Raw genomic sequence first — 23,564 nt, 5'->3', positions numbered from 1 at the left:
GTATTTTAAAAAGTGATTAGGTGTGACAAGGCGAAACGTTATTTAGACCGTGGGACGAACATCGTTCATGACTAACAATAATGTTTAGAGAGTTCATTCATGGGGTATCGTTTCTCAATATGCGTGGAGTGAATCTATGATAAAATCCATGATTGAGTTACAAGAAAAGTGAGCGGCGCTAAGTAATGGTGTTATTCCCGCATCTTAACTGTGTACGGGTTGATGTTGGGATCACACATTTGCTTAGACGCCGAGCGATGACGCCGTGGACATTTTGGTGAGAACATAATAAACGTTTTAGGTGGGTGCTTAATTATGTTATGTGCCCCAATTATGGAGTATTGTTTGAACGAGTAGCGAATATCGCTAAAAGTCTAACTTATGGCCATCATACGTTTGCAATACCTTATTTAGATATTCCTATGATGAGGGGGAACGAGTCATAATGTTCAAACGTAACAGTTCACCACATTCCGAAGTTTTGTGAGGAATACGAGGAAATTTTTAAATTAAATGAGCAACAGAATAAGTTTTATATGTCCCACATTTCGAGAAATGAGAGGGCGATTCGTGTGTTGTTCCCAGAGATAGAGAGCCAAGATTTGCGCGATGAGCGACAGAAGATGGGACTATTAGACTTTGTAGGGAAAATATCGAAATCTTTATTTGAAACGGCCACGTCAACTGACGTAAATATTTTAAGATGACATGTAGCGGCACTGGAAAGTTCCACCGAAGTTAAGACAAATCAAATTGTTCCATATGAAGATGATTTAAATTCATATGTTTTAACAATGAATAAGAGAATAGAAAATGTTTTAAATTGGATTAAGGAAAATCATGAAGCGATTTATTCAATCGTATCTAGTTTATCGCAATGGAGAGAACGCTTGAATAACATGGAACTCAATCAAGAGGCGTTAGAAAAAGAGTTAAATTATGAACGGCCATCCACGCATTTAATGTTTCGCTATGCTGTCCAGCGGCTGCAAACGTTACAGTTACTTGAAAGGGAGACACAACGTAGGGTGGGTTAGATTGACGTGTTATTACAAGAAAGGTTGCCTTTGCAGTTGGTCGAACCAAAGGTGTTAGAAAATGCTTTAAGGGCGGTAAGAAAAAAAGTACAAAGGAAATATCCTAATTTTAATATAGCATATACAAATTTGAATTATTATTACCATAATGCGAGAGTGACATTTCGGCATACAGACAAAAATATGTACATAAAGGTTAAGATCCCCATTACAATAAAAATGACATATTCAAGGTGTATAAGGTGATAGTCATGCCCTTCCCTTATGATTTAGGTGATAAGCCTCAACGTTTTGATAATAATACAGCAAATAACGGGCGCACGGAAGTTACGTCAGTTTCGGAGTATTTCGGGGTTAATGAAGATGAAACCTCCTATATTGAAATGAGTGCGGGTCAATTTTCGACTTGTAGTGGTCTGTCAGTAAAATATTGTCCCTCCGTAATTACTATGATAAATATGCGTAAGTCGTCGTGTACGAAGGCCTTGTTATATGATAATAAAGAAGAAATTCATAATGCATGTAGGAACACAATTGGAACTATTTCGGGATAATTGGATTCGCTTAAAATGTGCTACTGTAGGGTAGTATTGTTCTTAATTTCCTCATTTCTGATATCAATACAAGACATTATCAGAAAAAAATCTAAAACGAACAAATAAAATATTTTTGTGAAAACAAACCCTTACAGTAGCACATTTTAAGCGAATCCAATTATCCCGAAATAGTTCCAATTGTGTTATAGATTTAATAATTAATCCTGTATACAACCCAAAGGTTCTTGAAGTAGGATGGGGAAATATCTTAGTAAATAGCAATAATACAAAATGGTCGATGGAATGCGGGGATAGAAGCCCGGAGCCTATTGAAGGTTGTACAATGTGTATAATTAAATTGCCATGTGGTTGCGCTATACATTCAGATAATTGTTATATACCACCGTTTTTGACTAATTGCACAGAAGACGAGGCCCCCACGTTTCTGCATTCAGTAAATTTGCCATTCTTAATACCCTTTTATGACCCAGAAGATTTGATAGAAATTACAGGAGAATCAATGTATGGGAATCCGTGGAGAGTGCAATTCCCTAATATAACCATTAATAGGGGAAATTGGGATGAGATTGTACGTTCTGACACACGTTTGGTAGTGGATTTAAACAGGACGGCGGATTTACTCAAGAAAAACAAACCAATTTATTATTCCATTGAGGACAAATTATTTAGCGACACAAATGATGAAACTCCTGTCTTGCCATTTTTGGAGGTCAAATCTATTACTATAATTGAAACCATTCTGGCTATTATATGTACAGGGTCGCTGATTATGTCGGTATATACAATTTGTAATGTGAGAACTTTGAGTATAATGGTTGCAACCATTCCCAGGGCCCGTTATATCTGAGCATTCTCACATGTGATTGAATCATTGTTCTCCAAAACTGTTTGAAACACTGGTATTGTGTTAATGTATAATGCACATTTGTGCTCATAAGAGTAACTACAACCCTCATCTTCCAAACTGTTTCATTTTGAAGCACCTTCTAAACAAATATATCTAAAACACCCGATTATATAAGTGCTCATATACAGGACACTTGTGTATGCCATGTACGGTATTTATCTATAATAGACACAATACTTATACAATTCTTATTATCGACTGTATGCGGCATATTTATTAAAAAAACACGTCACCATTGTCAGCAGACATACTGTGCATGTAGCGATAAATTTATTGATTTTAGTATTTTCAATAATAAACAACTTTAATATACTCATATATTTTGCGAGTGTTCATACCATGTACATATCCCAAGTTGAATAACCGACGCACATGCACGACGGTGTTATCAATGCTCGAGTTAGTGAGTAGGCTAGGCAGGCGTTATCTCCATGTGATCTAATCATTAGGTTCATTTTCTTTATAGCTATTATTTTTTTCATGGACCTCAGTGTTAAATTCGAATAGCCTGATGATTACCACACACTTATGCAAATTCTAATTTAATTGAGCTGCTCTAAGCCTAATAATACATAATCAGAGGAAAAACAAGAAATGATATATCATTTGATTATGTGCGCATGACTGATTAAACTCATGTTTATGTATTTGCAAGACCAGAGAATTCCACAGTGCATAACGTCCTTGCCGACATGATCTGAGATAGCAAATAAAAGCATTTCAATCAATCTTTCCACGTCTCAAGTATAATAACATTAATAGACAAAAATGGAAAGGACAAACGCTACATACAAAATTGGAGACCACTAATTAATGTGGATGCTAAGACTGCCTCTAAATGTATTTTCGAAGCACCTTGAAAAAAGTAATATTTTTTTTAATTCACAACACTCAGTCAGCTTTTGTTAAAGGGAGAGATATTTCGGTCTGTGTTCGTTTAATTGAGAAAATTCTCATGACAACTAAGGAAGAAAAGTTATCAGGAATTCAGATGGCGATAGATTTTGAAAAAGCCTTCGATTATCTGGAGTGGGATCACATTCTACACTGCCTTAAAATGTACAATTTTGGACCATCTTTAATAAGGTAGTTTGAGGCTTTATATTGTAACATTGGATGTACAGTTATAAACAATGGACTTACAACAGGATACTTTACAATCGAACGAGGCGTTAGAAAAGGGTATCTCCTTTCACCGACACTATTTATACTTGCACTGGAAATATTTCTTTTGTTGATAAGGTCAAATCCAGATGTTGAAGGAATACTATTAGAAAAATATATAGATGTGAAAGAGGTTGCGTTCGCCGACGATCTTACGTGTTTCTTGCGTAATATGGATTCCGCGTCCAAAGTGTTAACTTTAGTGAACGACTTTGAAAGGCTCTCTGGACTAAGAAATTAACTGGGAAAAAATAGAATGCATGTGGTTGGGTCGCTGGAAATATCGGAAGGATATGCCATTTGGATGGAAGTGGCCCAAAGAGCCAATTAACATCGTTGGGGTGTTCTTTTCTTATAATACATCTTTGGCAACACAATTAAATTATGCTAAACCATTGGAAAATTTGGCATGCACTTTTATATTCTGGAAACTGAGAAAACTTAATCTCATTGAAAATCTCAAATTATTAAATCACTAGCAATCTCCAAAATAATATAACGTTTGCGCATGACCAACACACCTGATACAATTCTTTATCTAGTGAACACACTATTTTTTCTGGGGCGGAAGAGATAAAATCGCACGGAACACGATGCTGTCGGATATAAAGAATGGAGATCTTCTCATCCCAGACGTATTTGTCTTGAGGGATTCATTTCGAATTCGTGAAACAGATCGTTTGATATATTTTGTTTTCCAAAATGATAATGTTAATTATTTTTTACCATGTTACATTTTAAAAGGTAAATGTGTGACAAGTACAATTCCATATTCAGTTTGTGTTTTGCGTGAAGGCACTTTCCAAAGTTTTGCGATGATAATAGCACTTTTTCAACACATATTTCTGGTGGAAACTTTTTCCAAAATGTGTGTCTAGTGAAATCACTTTTCAGTTATGATCGTAAACCCTTCATTACAACATGTCTTCGGTTAAGACACTTTTCTACGTGTCAGGATCACAAAAACTTTTCAAAATGTGTGTCTAGTGAAAGCACTTTTCAGTTATGATCGTAAACCCTTCATTAAAACATGTCTTCGGTTAAGACACTTTTCTACGTGTCAGGATCACAAAAACTTTTCAAAATGTGTGTCTAGTGAAAGCACTTTTACAAGTGTTGTGATACTAAACACTTTTTATACATGTCTCACTTTACATAATGTGTTTTGTGTAAAACATTCCTGAAATTTTGCTATAAAAATGATGGCTGTTTTCATAATATACACTTTTGTGCAATTGTTATATCGCAGAAATTTAGTCTGCTACTGTATGACTCTCTTACGCCAAAACAATGTAGACTCATCGCATTAACACGTTTGGCAAGCGTGAGCGTCAGAACAATAACACACTCTCTAGTCCAGTTTTGACAAGCTGCTTTTGTCATATGGGTGATACATTTGCCACAGCAAAACGTAACTCAAACACAATACCAATTCATATTTCATTAACACATCGAGGATGACTGCGATTTTAGCACCCGTATGTAATACAATAACTCACTGGATAGTACCACCCACACTATGAGTTTTAAAACTTAGTTGTAAAACCAGCTTGTCTCTCAGATACCACATAAAAACCCAAGCCTTGATGCACTCAAGGAACACTTTTGCGTTGCTCTCTGGGCTTGGCCGTTTGGCCGACGCCTAGATACAACCATTGTACTCTATGCTTCATTTTCCTGATGTCACCATCGAAATAAAGATCACCGGTTCATACTAACTCTGCGTCACAGTCGAAATTCTCTGTTGACACAATTATGAAGATTTTAAACACTTTAAGTGTTTCTAAAGTAGGGACAATCTTATAAACACTTTAAATGTGTTATCACAAAACAGCAAGATTTTAAGAAAAAACACTTAATGTGTATAATTATAAAACACTAAAAGTAAAAATAAAGTGGGGAAAAATGGGTCATTATGATATTTTAAAACACCTAGATTTTACAGTGTAGAAACACGAAATCTGCATGTTACAAGTAATATAACCACATTTAGTATATACTTGCAAAAAAAATGCATAGACTTTTTCAATATTTTCTTCAGCTTCGAAGGCCCAAATTTCACAACCATAATTCATTATTGGTAAGATTTTGACGTCAAAAATCTTCAGAGCAATACTAATTTTAACATACTTCAATTGGCTTAATAACTGTTTACACTATGCGCCGCTTCACTCACGCCAAATGCTAGAGCGAGTGTCCATAATCCCAATGATAAAACTGTTTAACCCAAATAATTAAAATATACACCATCAATATACCAATGCTCATCTGATTTACGTCTACCCTTAAGACATTTCTTAATTAAAATATACACCATCAATATACCAATGCTCATCTGATTTACGTCTACCCTTAAGACATTTCTTAATTAAAATATACACCATCAATATACCAATGCTCATCTGATTTACGTCTACCCTTAGGACATTTCTTAATTGTTTACTAATGTGATCTCCCACATACAACCCAACTCTGCATCTTGCTTACAACCTCACACAGATTATCCCGATAGTTTACCATTATCCTCTTACTTACAGTTGTTCCCTGTCCTTGTCTCCCACTTACAACCTTCTCTTGCCTAATCTCGATTGTTTTCCCATCCTCTCTTATCATCAACAAACTTTTCTTGGCCACTTCATCTTTCTTATGGCCCCCTGGCCACTTCATATCACATTCCTTATGGCCATTTATGATCTCATTCACTTGCTCACAACCAACTCAACGCCTCAATTACGAGGTATCTACAAGGCATTTTCCTAACCATTTACTCCCTCCTTCTCACTTACAACCTCCTTTCAGATAATAAACATCCTTTGTTATTCAAATAACAGCACACCTGGTAGATTCTAATTCTCCTTCCAAAGTTGTAAACACCCTTTGTTATGTAAATCACAACCACATCTGGTAGATTCCAACTGTCTTCCAGGGTTGAAAACAAGTATGAGCTGTCAATCACCTTTATGGCAGTTATCACACGGCAATGCACACCGTTTCTTCCCATGATTCCATGCACACTTTTATTTGCAGTGTTTGAGGTAATATGACAAAAACATAAAATAAAGGATGCCGACACTATAGTAACTTGTATAAAAATGCAAAGTTGCATAAATTAAACAAAAACAACGTAAGAAATAAATTAACTACCTTCAGAGTCACACTCAAAATGACTATTATTGTGTACAGATGTGTATGTGACTGTTTTTCTTTTTGTTATCATGAAAGAAAAAGACTAAACAAATTACTGGCTCCCGGGTTTCACTTTTGTTATGGCCCCTATTGGGTTCTCACGCAATAAGGAGAACAATTTCTATAGACAAGATATAATAATGCTGCAGTCAGGCTTGTTTTTTTATAGTCTAAGAGTTCATATGTGTATTGAATAATATCAAATTGAGCAACAGTGAAATGAAGTATCCATAAAAAATAACAGGTAGACTTAATGAATTATTTTATGGATATGCACGATCATAAAATAATCTCCAATAATTATAGAATGATTCATATTACATTCACATGGAACTGTTCAAGCATTGTTACTATAGTAACTTATATTTAAAAAATGCGATGTTGCGTAAACAAGAATATTTATGGCAAATGTTTATAGAATTAATCCAGAAATGATTTGGTTGGATGAGGACAATTTTTAATTTAGTTTGCCAGACGTCTATATATACCTTAGTTTATGAATGGTCATTTTGTAGCACACCTTTCAAGACAATATTTTAATGCATTGGCAGAATTGTGCCAGTTGAGGGACAATATTACGTCTCGTATTTAACGCCTTACACAGTCGTCAACTCCTTATTGTCAGTAGATAGTTTTCCCGTCCACACCATATCCATGGGTCTCGTATTTAACGCCTTATACAGTCGTCAACTCCTTATTGTCAGTAGACAGTTTTCCCGTCCACACCATATCCATGGGTCTCGTATTTAACGCCTTATACAGTCGTCAACTCCTTATTGTCAGTAGACGGTTTTCCCGTCCACACCATATCAATGGGTCTCGTACTTAACGCCTTACACAGTCGTCAACTCTTTATTGTCAGTAGACAGTTTTCCCGCCCACACCATATCAATGGGTCTCGTATTTAACGCCTTATACAGTCGTCAACTTCTTATTGTCAGCGTGAAGTTTTCCTGTCCACATCATATCCATGGGTCTCGTATTTAACGCCTTATACAGTCGTCAACTCTTTATTGTCAGCGTGAAGTTTTCCCGTTCGCACTATATCCATAGACGATGTAATCTTATTATTTGATAGAATAATTTTGAGATTTTCACAAAATGTACGAAAGTTCCGTTTGTTTTAGCATTTATGAATGTTATTATTATGTTCTTTAGTTTGTTGATATTCTCGTTATGTAGTTTATTGAAGGGACAAGAATTCGAGACGTGGAGCCAAATATTCGTGATGAATTGTTTCAAACATACATTGGGTTCATGTGGCCTTGAGGGCGGTTACATTTCCGTCATAAACACACATTCGCTACGCGTCATTTGGTATGAGTATTTTACTAACAGTTACAGAATAAACAAGACATGAAATGTCACAGACCCCGCTATTTGATTATAAAGTAGTAATTAAATTAAAGTTGCATGATTAATTTGTCTGAGATCATAGTTTTCATCATTAACTTTGTCTTACCAATACCTTGTTGTTGTCCATACACACAGATTATAGTTCATAATTCCAATCCATAATTCAGTTACCTGTAGCACAGGTATTCGCAAGTAATCCATGGTAGTGGTGAACTTTGCACACTGGGTAAACAAAAATGGACCAAGGTACGAAATCCAAGTTGGCCGCCACTAATTTACGAATGTGGATATCATAAACACCATAAACATTCAAACCAATTGACATATAACTGACTTGAACTCAAATAATTTAATTTAATGACCCTTCTTCCAGGAAAGTAAGAGGCTTTCAGGAAAAAAAAAAAAACATTTGTAAGCGCAACTGGAACGAGAAGTTGATTTGTAAGCTTGCTCTATGTGTTACATAAATGCCTTCTGTTATACACATTTATTATGATATATCTTCGGGTGCCGAGTTGAAACATACAGGAATGTACCCTTACATCAGAATGTATCTCCCACTCTACCTTCAACAGATAACTCCATCCTATCAACATTTCATATTTGGTGAATATCATTAGGACATCGGCTTGTTCTGGTCCTGAAAGAAGTAGACATATGTTTAAAACGTCATGTGATAAAATACAATAATAGTGCAGATTATAATAGCAAATGTACATCAGCATTATCAAATTATGCAAATACCATTAGTTAAATATATTAGAAAATAATTATAAAAGCAAAGGCAAGAGAACATAGCTCATTGGCATTTGCATCAGTAGTTCTTCTGTCTTTATATTAAACATTATCAAAGATCAAATGTACAAATGTAGGAATGATTTGACGAATGTTGAATATTGATAGTGACCAGTTTTCAGAGATCTGCCAAATGCCAGTATTCACAAGAAATATAATTATTTCTGTAATAAGCATTCCAACATTACAGGCACATTATAAACATATAATGAGCACCCATCACAGTGTTACCATAACGACATCATGTGCGTGCATTCGGTCTACACGCCGTTGCAGTATTGTTTAGAATCAGCAAATTGCATGTTTGGGGTAGACATTATTAATATATATTACAGGAATTTGATAAACATATTGTTTACTATTTGTAGTCAATAGTGGCAACAACGAAATGCTTCAACCGTGGGACACAACCCTAGTAATCACGTGATCGTACTAACGACTGCAGCAATTGGCTGATTGCATGTTTTCTCTGCCACGACTTAGAGATTTAGAATAGAGATTTGTAAGAGAAGAGGGAAAGAAGTGGACAGCAAGGCGTTACCTCAGATGACTATCTGGATGAATAAAGTCGAATCTTGTATCTCTATGTGCAAGTGTTATCAGCTAAGCTAGTCAAGTTCCCTGAACATAATACTTGGATAGCACCACCATAACCACAATGCATGTGCCGCATAAAAGCCAAATTGCTTTTTTTATTTTTTCTTTATTTTTATTATTAAGTTATATAGACAACAGTATTATATTTGTTATTTTTTTCAAGTTTCGCATTTTATTTGCATATTTTCAGTCTGAACACAACTAATTCCTGAATTTAACTCTTTGACAATGAACGGATATTTTTGAATGATTTTTCCATATTAGTGTTTAATCTGCAGTGCATCATGGAGAGAGGAGATGTGTGATGTATGATGTACACATGATTGGCAATACTTTATTATATTGGAAATCACCATTCAAAATTCTTGTTTCAATTGAAATGTAATTCTTTATATGATTATATGATTTCATTCATATATGTAATTGTATTATTTGCTATTAGACATCACACGAGATATATGACTACCATATCATGCAACCTGTGTCGTAAGGACGATACATGATCATGTGACCTCATTAATATGCATATCTGTAAGATCTCAAGCACTGTTGAAACATGCAACTTTTATAGGCATCGGACAAGAGATGACCTCATTAATATACACCATCTATAATATTTCAACCACTGATTCAGGTGGGGAGATGTAATTCGTGACATAATAAGGACATCAACAAAAACAAATGACTAAAATATCAAAATGCACTATTTGCACCAGTTTAATATGACTCTCATAGTATATAGCTATGTCATCTCATAAATTATGTGATAGCCACATTATTCATTGTATTATTAATGTATAAACTATAGTCATATTCAATGTTTATTATTCTTCTCCTGTACATTTATTTCAGCTGTAATTAAACCGACCTTTATCTTTGGAAAATTCGTTTGTGATGATGTATAGTGAAGCACAATTTAAATTGCTTGTCCGAGGTTTTATTCGGTATAGTTTGAAAGTATGTGTGGTATGAATTTATAAATAGAACCTTTTGTGGAAAACAGCAAAATTTCCTTCAAGAATAAGTATAGTTTGTAATATAGTGATATTGTAATTAAGTAGGTGGAAGTTCAAATTTGGAAATCAAGATGTTTCAAAAAGCTTTTAAGTGCATTGCATTTTGGGTTTATATTTGATGAGCATATACTAGTGATTATTAAATACTACCCGCCCAATTGCTTTGATACTTGACATGTAGGTTCCTTTTGTGGACATCGACTAGCCTTGTTCTTCTCAAGAGTGTCTATTTTGGGGAATATCTTTGTCATTTTTGGTAAAAAAATAATATAATCGACTTCTCCCAATATAGTTCATACATATTATACATTTATTCTTCAAAAGTGTATTGTACCTAGCAACCACTGACATATTCATAGCAACGTGGGTTCAACAGTATATTGGCAAAAACAATCTATACTGCTTGCAGCTATATTTACACTATTAACATTGATACACCAAGAAATAACCTACACTTCAAGTAATAAAATTGGGATACTCACATAACGTAACTCTATGTTGTAGCTGTTCAGATATCCCTTGGCAACCATTACCTAGACATTGTCTTGTACGTGTTTTCTCATATTTGGTGTAACTCCACGACGTCCATGCGGTCCACTCATCTACATCCAATGATAGTAACGATAAAGCAAGAGAAAAGAGAAAATTGATGACCGTGATTACTTTTCACGAGAAAAAACAATGCTAGGAATAATATGTTTTCACTGTGAAGATCGTTTAATGACTATTCAGTATTAAAGCACGTCTATCTTCAGATTCGTTCCGGCGAGAATTCTCTCTTAAAATGAAGTCTACTTAAAATATACACTGTAGTTCAACAAAATAATTAAGGATTTACTTCCAGCCTTCTTAATGGAAACACTGAATGTGCTTTTGTTAATTTAATTTCGAATATCTTATATTCGGAGTATCAAAGCAGCATATTTGGTACAAAATTAGGCGAGTTAGATGTTTCCAAAACAAAACTGGGGAAATGTACGAACAACCATATTTAGTAGCAGATGGAATTGACAATGAAGTAAGGCTCAAACGTCTGTCCTATCTATCCAACTTTCTGTACGCATCGCATGATATTGACGTTGATCATAATAGAGAAATATTAGAAGGTACAGCTAGTAGTTGTCTCTGTGAAACAAACGAATGTATGAAATACACAGTACATCTTGCAAACTCGATGAGGCAATCATGTTTTTGAATTGAATTTCAACGTTATTTGTATTGCTTAAATGCGCAACTCCGATTACTATACACTGTCGGCATTATACCTTCAGTGGTGTTTAATACTTATATAACAGTAATATATGATATACCTAAGGTGTATATATGTCATAAAGTAATACACGTACCTTTACACAATAGTACATATACATCATTCGCATAACCACCACCTTTTCCATCAGGTTGGCATGCTGTTGATGGACCATATATATCAAACGTATTCTGTGCATTATCACTGGATGCACACCAACCACCGTGTTGTAGAGCAAACATTCTGAAACCATGATCACATGCTACCTCTGCACATTTTCGTATTGCATCTACTCGATATTCATAGTTACCATCAAATGGCTCTGTTGGGAGCATCTACAAAGCAGCCAACTCGATCGTACTCTGAGGCACAGATTGATAACAATATTATAATATAAATACAATAACCACAAAGACAGCTAACGGGTACATTTAAGAAAATGTAAAATCAAGATTTGAACAGACCTAGCTATATTTCCACGGTTGCATTTGCTTATTGTTTGTGTGTTGTCATATTGGTGAAGAGGTTGTGAACTAGAAATTTTATGTGTGAAAATAGTTTAGGTGTGAGCATGTGGGCGCCCATGATTCCATTGACCACTTACAATTACGTGTAATGTACAATGATGATGTTACATGACCATTTACTCATTCACACCTCATGCCCAGAATGTTGTAAGTCTTTTCTATAATACTTATTAACTAGATCGCGTTTATAACTATTAACGAGTTAATAATTATAATAATAATCTGTATACACCTGTTGAAGTGCTACGGAATTGACCATTTTCTTGCTGCAGTTTAGCAGCTCTTATTGGCCGCTTAAGCTATTTTGATATTACGTTGCGGCCATAGAGCTGCAGATCGCGTCCATTGAGAACCGCACAGTTCGCCGCCCCGGGATCCCGGGGCGCACGCTATTTTTGATGTTATCGAACGATTTCAATGAAATTTAAAACGAATAAAAGTTATCCTTGCAAACACAAACATCTTAGGTATCTACTGACCGAAAATGAAGGACTATTTCTTCTTGAAATGTATATATTTCTGTGTATAATTAGACCGAACGTAATTTAATCGATTGAACGACGGATTTCAAGATGACCTCTGTCATGTGACCTGATCACATGACAATGACGAAACATGCGCAGTTGACATTTTAACTGAAAATTGAGAATGGCAGGTTCTTGCATTCATTGTGGAGATGAGTTCCAGAAGAAAGTTAAAGGGTATCGCAGGCAATCCATTGCATCTAGACTTAAAACCTCGGAAACTGTTGACAATGCATTAGTGAATGTTCTAAAGCTGAAACCCATTACCCCGTTGGCTTGTTGTCTCTTTCCGCATAATATTGAGGAGCATTGGTGGTAAAATATACATCATACTTTTGCCATACCCTGTTGGTAATATGGCCAATGTGTGTATATTATTTAAAATACAAGTAGTACCTTCTACTTGTTGAGCTTTTAGGTCAAATTTAAAAATATCTTTCAGATTCTGGTCAAAAGACTCAACAATTTTGTCCTTTGTGAATTCCATGCTGTCTGCTGTCTGCTCCTGTCACTTGTAACACTCTTTGGCAAGTTACAAGATTATTTTTAGATTTTTCACAATATATAAATAAAACTGCTTGAAAAAAATATTTTTAATAATACATGTACTTTATTTGATTTTTTCAAAAAAAGATGAGTCACTTAATGGTGAAATGAAATTAAAATTATAAAAAGCCGTCTGCCGATGTTTCGTCACATGAAGCGCTGTCCCAGACAGGCGCCGATGGCCGTCTGCTGTAGTCACGTGATTACACTCGTCACTAAAAGAGCCAAGTCACGTGATAGAGGTCGGCTTCAAAATGGCGGCGTTCAATCGGAGATTTCACTTCGGCACAGTTTTAACGTAAAATAGTCTCATTTACACGGGCAAATTTGCTTAAAGCTTGCTGTAATCAGTAACAGATATATTTGTGAGAACATATTTGTCTATTTTTTCCTGCAAGTCGAGGTAATTTTATTACAATCACAATTTTAATGATACATAACTGGCATATTTAAAAATCTGTGCATTTCTTTAGGGAAGGGAACTGCAGCTCTCTGGTCGCCCCGCAACGTATACCACGACCAAGAGAGCTGCATAAACTGCAGCAAACCATTTTCCGTTCACTGCGAGAATCACGCGTTATGCCTGAAATCGAACGTAAAAACAGGACAAACAAAGGTCATAGCGTCGTAGTGGCGTCAAACGTCGCGTGGGATTCGACAAACGCGAAAATGTTTTGGGGGCATGTCCATGCTTAATAATGTGCTGTACACATTTGATGATAGGCAATTTAGATTAAGTTAGGGTATTCGGAAGCAATATTCCTCTGTCGAAGATCGGCCGGTCGATGTGAGCTACGAAATAAAGAAATTCGAGTTCAAAATCAAATCGTTCTATTTTTCCGGCAGACGTTCGACGCGCGTCTTTCATGCTTCTCGCGAGATCTCGCAATTGTACGGAAAATCATCTATTCTGAAACTACAATATAAGAAATAGAATTCATGTTTGGTGAATGTATTTCCAATGATAAACAGGACTTCAGCCACACACATATTGTTATAATTTAAATGATTGTTAGGTGACACGTATGTATAATTTTTCTGTGGATATTTACAACCATTATATCTGTGCAGCATTTGACCATAAATTTGAATTCATATTTTAAAGTAGACAAGGTCAAATTACTATTATCGAGCACTTATTTTGTGCAATCATATTCATTAAATTAAAAATTATGGCTTTGATGTCAATCATACAAATTATACAGCACGTTTAGGGCCATTTGAGCTCTCTCCAAATGGGATTTAAATACATTAAAAGTTTTGAAAAAGGAAAGTATTATTAATTTACTTTTTCGCATTTCATTTGAGTATTTGGGAAAATTAATACATAAGATCTTTTACACGTAAGAAGTAATAGGTTTACTCACTGATTTCTTCGCAGCAATCTTTAGTATTTCTACATGCGGTTTTGCCACCATTGAAATCACATTGCTCCAAGCCACTTACACTAGTCCATTCACCCAACCATTCTACAAACAAGTGAATCCTACTATCACCAATAACGTCTACAGGCTCATGTAGTATGCTTGATCCTAAGCAAAATGAGTAAAATATTTTAATCAATAATGAAATTATTGTGTGTTTTAATATGTTTATCATTTTATTCGTGGCCGTTTATTTGTCTGTTGTGTTCTATTCGTGTTTAACAACTATATCACATTTTCTCGCAAGATAAGATTGTAAAATACCTTGGTCTTGGGGCATTATTTCTGAAACACAAAAGGAAAGAAATTATTATTTAAGATGAAGAACAGTTTGTCATTCATTAGTTTAAATATTAAATTTCATATATTAGGTTGAATATGATTATATATGCTTTACACGATTAATTTAGCCGTTCGCTTATTAAAAACAAAATAAGGCATCTTGTACCGTTAAAACACGAAATAGAAAAAGAAAATTGTACAACTATATTTATGGTTTAGTTCTATATTCTGAATGCTCCAAATCCGTGAGTTAAATATGAAAAAGGAAGATGAACGAAGTATTTACATTGATTTCTAAAATAATTTAATGGAAAATGTAATAAGCGTTTTATCAGTAAGTCAGCTAGGCGCACACATTTGTTGTGTAGTCCAGATTGTGATATTTTAGTTGTTGAATGTAACATGTTGGTCTATTTTATATATAACTCAAGCAGAATAAGGAGGTGAGACTGGCGATTATAACATCGCAAATATAAATCTAGTTCTAGGACGCCGTATATGGTGTTGGAAATACATTTGTAATTCTTTGAAACATGGCAGAAGAAAATGTACGTAACTCCCATTGTGTTGATTTTTAAATAGTGAATTTGTAGCACGAAACGTAGAGAAAATATAACTGTTATAATAATACAGTTATAATGTCTGTTTGCATGTATTTCACAACAATGATCATAAATAGCTTATAATGACCGTGATATCAAACACGTTGTGCCATTGTGTGAAACCGTTTTTTCGCTATTAATTGTAAGTGTCAAGTTGTATCATGCTATCCTATTTTAACTATTACGGCAGTTCGTTCCTAGTGAAGAAATGACATAAAAATAGTGGTCTTGCTCATTCAGAAATTAAATGATTTATTAATATGTTTATTTGCTGATAATGTAACTAACTATACAACAAATATGTAACGTACAAAAATACCTTTTGATTTCAGAGAAAATAAATAACAAATTTTCATCAAGCATATTTAGCAGACTATCATTCTTAATATATCCATTGAGGGCTCAATTCTGTGCAATGTATACTTAGGCTATGGATGATGGATTAAAGAATGATAGCATATAAAAAGTGTTTTTGTATAAGATAGACAATCTGGGTTCCCTGAAACACTCAAATTGTCCCCGGATTGTCCATGAATGGATTCTGAATATTTGGACTAAAACAAGCACGTCTATTGCATCAAGCATGTTGTAATTTGTTGTAGGGATGTATTGTATTTGTTATATTTGTTTTATTTGTACTAAATTATACCGTAATATTAGCTCTGTATAAAAGTGATATATCTATTCATTGAAAATAATAATAGTAGAATATATGAAAATAATAATCTCACATAAACGATTTAAAGTCTCTAATATCCTGATTTTGAAATCAATTGATAGTTGAGTGCACGACAAGTCAATTTTTAGATGCTCGTTCCAAAATGCTAACAATCAATGCAACAATACGTTGCTGAAATGTACACTGTCTTTATTAATGTACAGCTAACGTAGCAGGTAAATTAAATGCACCCCAGAGAAAATTAACGACATACTATAACGGTTTTATGCCAACTTAATAAATTGTTTGGTTACTGCTGTTACATCATAAAAATCAGTAATTACCAACACAACAATTAAGTAACTTGCAACGTATCCCACACATTATTCTACCAACGGCTAAACCAGACAAACATCCTTAATTGTACGTGTTCTAATTTCATGTAAACAAAAATGTATTAACAAACGCGTAGTATACGTCGCTATGAGTCTCTGTCGAACATGGGGCGGAGTGACAAGTATTGCCCTTTAATTAGGCCAGGCAAAATACTTCACCAGCAGACCGTATACTGGTTTATTAATAAAAACAATTATTTTGCAATATCATAGTAAATTGATTCTATAAATTGATGAAGTTAATGTATTCGTGATTAATGACATAGCCTTCCTTTGTGTTGCAGTAAAATTCTTTGTACTCTCAATATAGGATGCAACGCATACGGTATTTCCCCCCCCCCTGAAATTTGGGGAAACTATCTGTGGTAATATTGATAACTCATTATTGCGTTTGGTGCATGTTTGTTTTGTTTAGATTCTATTTATTCAGAATATATTTCTGGCTTATTATTGTATTGCATAACAAATAATAACACAAATATTTTGGTATCTTTTCATACAATTTGCAAAAACATTGAAAAACAAATCTCACTTCCATGCGTGTATTTCTATAAACAGTATTATTAACATTATTATAAATTGCTGTTACCTTTTACGGGAAACAAACATTTCTCAAATTCAGTTGGCTGTCCATTGCACCATCGATTGTCTAATGTATTTCCGTAGATACAGTGTCTATTTCTCTCACGATATCCTACACCAACTGATGTACTACAGTCGCTCCAAGAAGACCATATACTCCAAACACTGTCTATAACAGTTACTAGAATGTGATATATATGAAATTATTAGTTTTTAATGTTACAGATAGTGTGTAAATGTAACTTTTATTGTCAATATGCAGATACATTGTAACGATGTAATATGTATATAGTGTCATCGATTATATGGTCATATATAACGACAATTACACCTGTACAACAAATATCAATCAAGTAATCAAAATTTAAAATCATGTTAATCTGTAAATTGTCTTAGAAAAAGTTATCGTTTTTTATGGTGACCTGAATTTTATTGGTATTAATTTACATGTAGCCGGTAATTACTGGAGCGTCCGATTTTGATGTCGTTACAGTGAATGCACCGTCTCGCTTCTTACATCGGCTAAACGTGCTCCAGGGAATTATTCCAAGGGCCATCTTAACTTTCTGTTTTTGTGTTCATCATGTATTTTCTCCAATAAAAACGTTAAATGTGACCAAAAAATTTTCGACTATTGTGTGCTTTCCCCCCTTTTCCAATGATTTATGCAAAACTATGAACATGTTTGCAACTAATGCAATAAACTATACCGACTGCAAGGGTAAAACATTTTTTTTTTTCATTTTTAAAATCCAACATTACAAGCACCGCAAAGTTGGCAATATTTTGTAAAGCGGTGTACACGGGGGGCTTCACGAAAAATTAACGGTAAAAAAAATAGCAACATATTTGTATGTTTGTTAAAGATTGCCGCCAAACCACATAACTGAATTTTGTTTAATTTTCTTCTACCAATTATTAGCCATACAAACTGCATTTTAACTCCATTGGTGATGCACTCATACAACACAAAAACAAAATACTCAAGAATTTTTAATTTTTTTGCTGTAAATCTAATATGGCGACCAAACCATGTGACTGGAAACAATTGTTTTATTATTCTTCATTTTGAAAAAATAGGCCATCGATACTACGTGCACAATTTAAAGTTGATTGTGAAAAGCACGCAGAAAAAAAAATATGTAAATAATTGTCGCAAGTTTACCAAACCACGTGATTGGTCAAAATTCATGATAAACATTATAAATGCGCGGTTGAACTTATTCCACCAAAGATAATAAGTATGTCATAGTTGTCTAATCCAACAATTATCCATTGAGAAGGACGAATCAGTTGAATGAATAATACATACTGGGAATATCACAATTATCACCGGTAAATCCATCCACAGCTCTACAAGTACATCTAAATTTATCTTCTGACAGTGTAACACACCAACCATGGTCATTGCAAGCGTTTAAACTACATGGATTCTGAAAAGAAACGATATTATTGTACAGAGTGTAGCTATTCATAACGCTGCGAAAAGATGAGCCTTATTTGTCTCAGAGTTGAACCGTCAGTTACGCCTGTAAAATGTCCATAAATTGGTCATATAATTCGACACACGTGAGGTAATTCACCTCCCGTGAGAACTATGACATGTTTACAAGTAGCTATGGGTGACAATACAACTTCCAAAAGGAATGTTTTAAAGCATATTTATATATAATTATGAATTCTTTGTTCTTGCACCACGAATGACCAAATATCTATTCTATTCATAATTATACATATCTCTGTGAATTTAGCCGTTAGTACGCGTGTTACAGTCGTCTTCTTTAATCGAAAAATGTGCTTCACTTTATGTTACATTCACTCTGCTACGTGTCAGCAAATACTGTAACAATGAATTTAGTGCACTCATGCAGTCTTCACGTCACCCTCGTAAAAATGCATAGTAATATAACAAATCGACCACCGCATTTTCGCTTTCGTTTTGTATTGATTTGAGTGAATAATTGCCATATTGTTAATGTAACACTAATTGTTCATTGCGCGCCAACAGCCTGATTATACGTCGATTGAAAATGTTGTTTGATGAACATATTTTTGTACACGTGACCGCTAAATTGTAATGATTATCATTTTAAAACACTCGAACATGAATATGTTGCTGATCATTATACATTAATTATGACTGTATTATGTCAATAAATTAAATAATACATTGCTATGAAAAAGTCTGTCAAATTTGTAAACATATATATGTGACATATATATGACGATTTTGTCTATTCTAACTGTGGTTAATTCAATTAAACATCCATGTATTTTTTTTAAAATATTTACTGATGACGTTCAGTTATTACAATATAAATCTGTATATATTGTTGGTTGAAATTGTATAACATATTTTTAAACTCTTACTTGTATTTTGCCTTTTAGAATCTTCTCTTCATCTGCTATGTCTTCTACTCTCGACTTGTTGTCAACAGTCCAGTCCCCATCTAATTCAATCATGCATATATATGCAATGTCACTGGTTGGAACTCTGTACATTTCACAAATTCCATCTCTACCGCGATTGTATCGGACTGATAAACACATATTTCCATATGTAATACATGACGTCATACAAATAGCAAAACTCGGGGTGTGTATAACTTTTGTTAGTAATGGACACGTTGTATTAACCATGCCAAATAAGATGATATAGAACATACACATGTTGAACAATCGAGAGAACATCCTGCTACGTAGCTCAATGTGTATCACTGTGTAAACCGAGCAATGTTTTTTTTTTCGTTTCATTAAATATTAATACTAAAAAACAATTATGGTAATGTTGTTATTATGGGTTATATTGCTGGCGTGTTCTCATTGGTTGATCAGTACCACGTGTTCTCCGAATATCAGACGTTAACTTGGCAGGGCTTCGGGTCGATGCACGAACACACTTCTGAGGATCGTGCATGAATCCGCTATATCCAGTGTTTGCCAACATTCGTAAAGTAGCGGCGGATCTAAGTGGAAGTTTATTGAACACTGTTACTACATGCTCTATTACATTTGAACATAACAGTTTGCCGCGTGAAGTGAATGCTCGAAAATACAAGTACGCAGGACAGTCTTGTATATAATTGGCTACAATCACTGAGATCGCTTTGGATATAATATTATAAATATTTGAAGAAGTGTTTTCTTGGGGGGGGGGGCACTTCACTATCTTTAAATCTATATCAATGGCAAACTTCAAAACTTTTGAGCATTGAAATGTAAGTACATATACCCACACAATCATATTAATCATCAAATAGTTATATGCATTATGCATCTGTCACCGTAACGCCATAAGTTACAGCATGCCGTAATTTTGCGGTATTTTCATCCTACCTATTAGGAAATGCGAATTCCAAATATGGAATGATTAGGCGCGTAAGCGTCCTCTAATAGTAAAAACAACATGGCTGCCACCAGGGTTTGACCGTATGATGATTCCGTTCTAAACTTTTTGGATTTCGACTCAAACAGTACACTTTCGCTGTACTGTGTTCGTGCATACTTTGAGGTATTCTCGTAATAATCTCATAATATTATCCGATATAGTAAGAGATAAATAAATATAAATGAACAACAATACATATATTACATCCACTGGTCATCCCACAGTCGGGAGAATGAACTTTGAAGTTAAACATTAGTATTTAGTTATTTTTGAGTACTGGAGAAATAGTCGGTAACATTGACAAAAATGTGGAATTTGAGTATTTTCAATCCAATATTTACGTGACATAAATGTCATTTTACTCCAAAAAAAAACGTGCACTGTATATTCGTAATGACTTGATATAAAAATCTACCGTCCTCATATGAAAATACAATTTTTTAATTTTAGCATCGCCAGAGGCCAGTATTTATAGTTCACCAGCGACTTGTATTTGTAGTTGTGTGCGCTCCTTTTTAGTAGCGCTGTGCATGACGGGTGTCTTCCGCCATTGTTGTTGCTTTTCAATAAAGCTGTTTCTTATCGTTCACCGGTGTTTGTATCTTTACTGGCGTGGTGGCAGCGTCGGGATACGAAATCGATGCTAAATATCGTTCCTAAGAAGTCCGGCCATTCACTCAAGCAATCACCAGTGAACTTGCTTCTACTATAGCGGTAATAAGTCCACTTTAAGGTAAAGATGCAGTTTACCTGACAAGTATTTTACTTAGTTAATTAGGAAACCAAGATGACCTCCCTTGTCTACAAAACTATATATTTTCGGAAAGCTTATTGTATGAATTTTAAAATTTTGTTAGTATTTTTGTATGGCCACTGTAGTTTGAAATATGCACAAAAATGTGCTATTTTGGTCACAAGTGATTTATAAAAAAAATAGCTTCTAAACCTTGCTTCTGTTTCCTGTCAAAATTGGTTTATGCGTACATCTGTTTACTATGAAGAAAGTGCCGTCTTGAAAACTGTCTACCAGTTGTCAATTTTGCTGGGCAGCAGCTCAAATTTCACTATTTCAAGTTTATGCATAAATTAACAACCATGCTAGTTGTCTGTACGATTGTTGTAACACTGTTCAACCAAAAACAATGCCCCGACGGCGTTTTGAAGATAAACACATTGTCAATCATTTCTGAAAATTTCAAAACAAAAGGTCAAAGCGTCTAGGAGCTATTTGTTTTTAAAGTTCTGGGATTTGCACTAAAATGAAGATAATTGCTAATTTGCATAACAACTCACTCAGTAAGAAGTTTGCTAATGCTTATAATTAAAATGGCTATAACAGGTCCAAATTTAAATGTATTATCGTTTTGTTAAAAGTTAAATATAGAGCATAATATGGAGATCCCGTCATTTCTTTTTTTCACCATGTTTCTTTTTTATTATTTATGTACAGCCTTGCTAAATCTTGCAAAGCATTCAAGAGAGAGAATGTTTACACTTGTAATCTATATTTTAAACATTATAAAATGTTCCACTATTCACAATTCTACAAAATTTTAACAGTCTATAGCCAAGACTTTTGGGATAATAAAAAGCAAGTGCCCACAAACCTGCGTCTCTAAGATAGTTTGTCACTTTATATTGAACTGTCATCATAGCCTATAACCTACGGGCACCAAAACAGTGGAGTTTGACCAAACACGAGTCAATAACGTCGTTCGAAGCCTGGCGACAAAATCTGCAGTATATTTTGTCATTGGATCCAAATTTTGCTATATTTCTTGCCAATACTTATACATGGAATAAGAAGTCTAATGCCACGCCACTGCGTGGATTTACCGACGATGATGAAAGTGTCCGAGAACTAAAACGTCAAACCGCTCAACAAAAGGTCATGCATCTCGAACTGGGTCAAATTGCCAATTATTGTCCTGTAATTTCACGCAACACCATCATAAAGTCGTCCACATCCATGTCATCAATTTGGCAAGCAATTCTTTACACTATGGCTTCCAGACCTCGGGTTCACATTTCCTGGATTTTAATAATATTAAATTAGAAGCTGACGAGCGCCCAGAAGACCTATACCAACGCCTGGTTTTATTTATTAAGGCCAATTTGTTACATCGTGACAGTGTTATAAAAAATCATGGGGAAACCACCACCATTGATGAAGAACTCACACCTTCCTTAGAAAACATCATTGTGCTCACATGGTTACGCCTATTACACCCACAGCTACCGAGCTTGGTGAAACAACGGTATGGCACTGAGTTACTCTCAAAAGACGGTTGCTACTCTAAAACGCAGAAATTTCTCAGGCATTAGATTCGCTTCTGGAAGAGGTTCACGCTTCAGCTGACGCCAAGGTTTTGCGCTCTGTTGCCAATCAGTATAGACACACCAAAGACCCTCCGAAACCGACTACAACATCAACCAAGCGCCAGAGCACTAAATCATGCCCATTCTGTAAACAAGCTGGTCGTCCTAAATACCAACATTTTCTAAGCAATTTTAAATATTTACTGACAGAAGATCGCTTATACATCGGGGTTAAAACCAACATGATTAGGTCTTCACTTGCTAAGTATATAGGAGCTACTATTCAAACTAGTTCGCAAAAAGCACTCCAGGCTGATGGGCTGACACCACTTCGAGTTATCGGTGAGACTCATATCACAGTCAGTAGAAACGGCATTGATCTTACACGCGACGCACTTGTCATCGAAGAATGGGATGTCGACCCCCCCACTCCCTATATTTAGAGGGGGCCTA

At 34.8% G+C, this 23,564-nt stretch overlaps 2 long non-coding RNA genes across 3 annotated transcripts in view; one reads left to right on the top strand and one right to left on the bottom strand.

Moving 5' to 3' along the window:
* Positions 1-23,564, top strand: part of LOC102802515 (uncharacterized) — a 494,330-nt gene that overhangs the window by 82,589 nt on the left and 388,177 nt on the right. The window lies entirely within an intron of this gene.
* Positions 8,542-11,238, bottom strand: LOC146739152 (uncharacterized). The gene is made up of 2 exons (XR_014930627.1): positions 11,098-11,238; positions 8,542-8,847 (listed from the first exon to the last, which is right to left on the bottom strand). It is a non-coding gene; the product is annotated as an uncharacterized LOC146739152 (long non-coding RNA).

This window comes from Saccoglossus kowalevskii, chromosome 9, assembly GCF_978046115.1.
Source record: "Saccoglossus kowalevskii chromosome 9, keSacKowa6.1, whole genome shotgun sequence".
NCBI lineage: Eukaryota > Metazoa > Hemichordata > Enteropneusta > Harrimaniidae > Saccoglossus > Saccoglossus kowalevskii.
The sequence above is the reverse complement of the archived record's forward strand: the minus strand, read 5'-3'. Positions and strand labels throughout refer to the sequence as shown.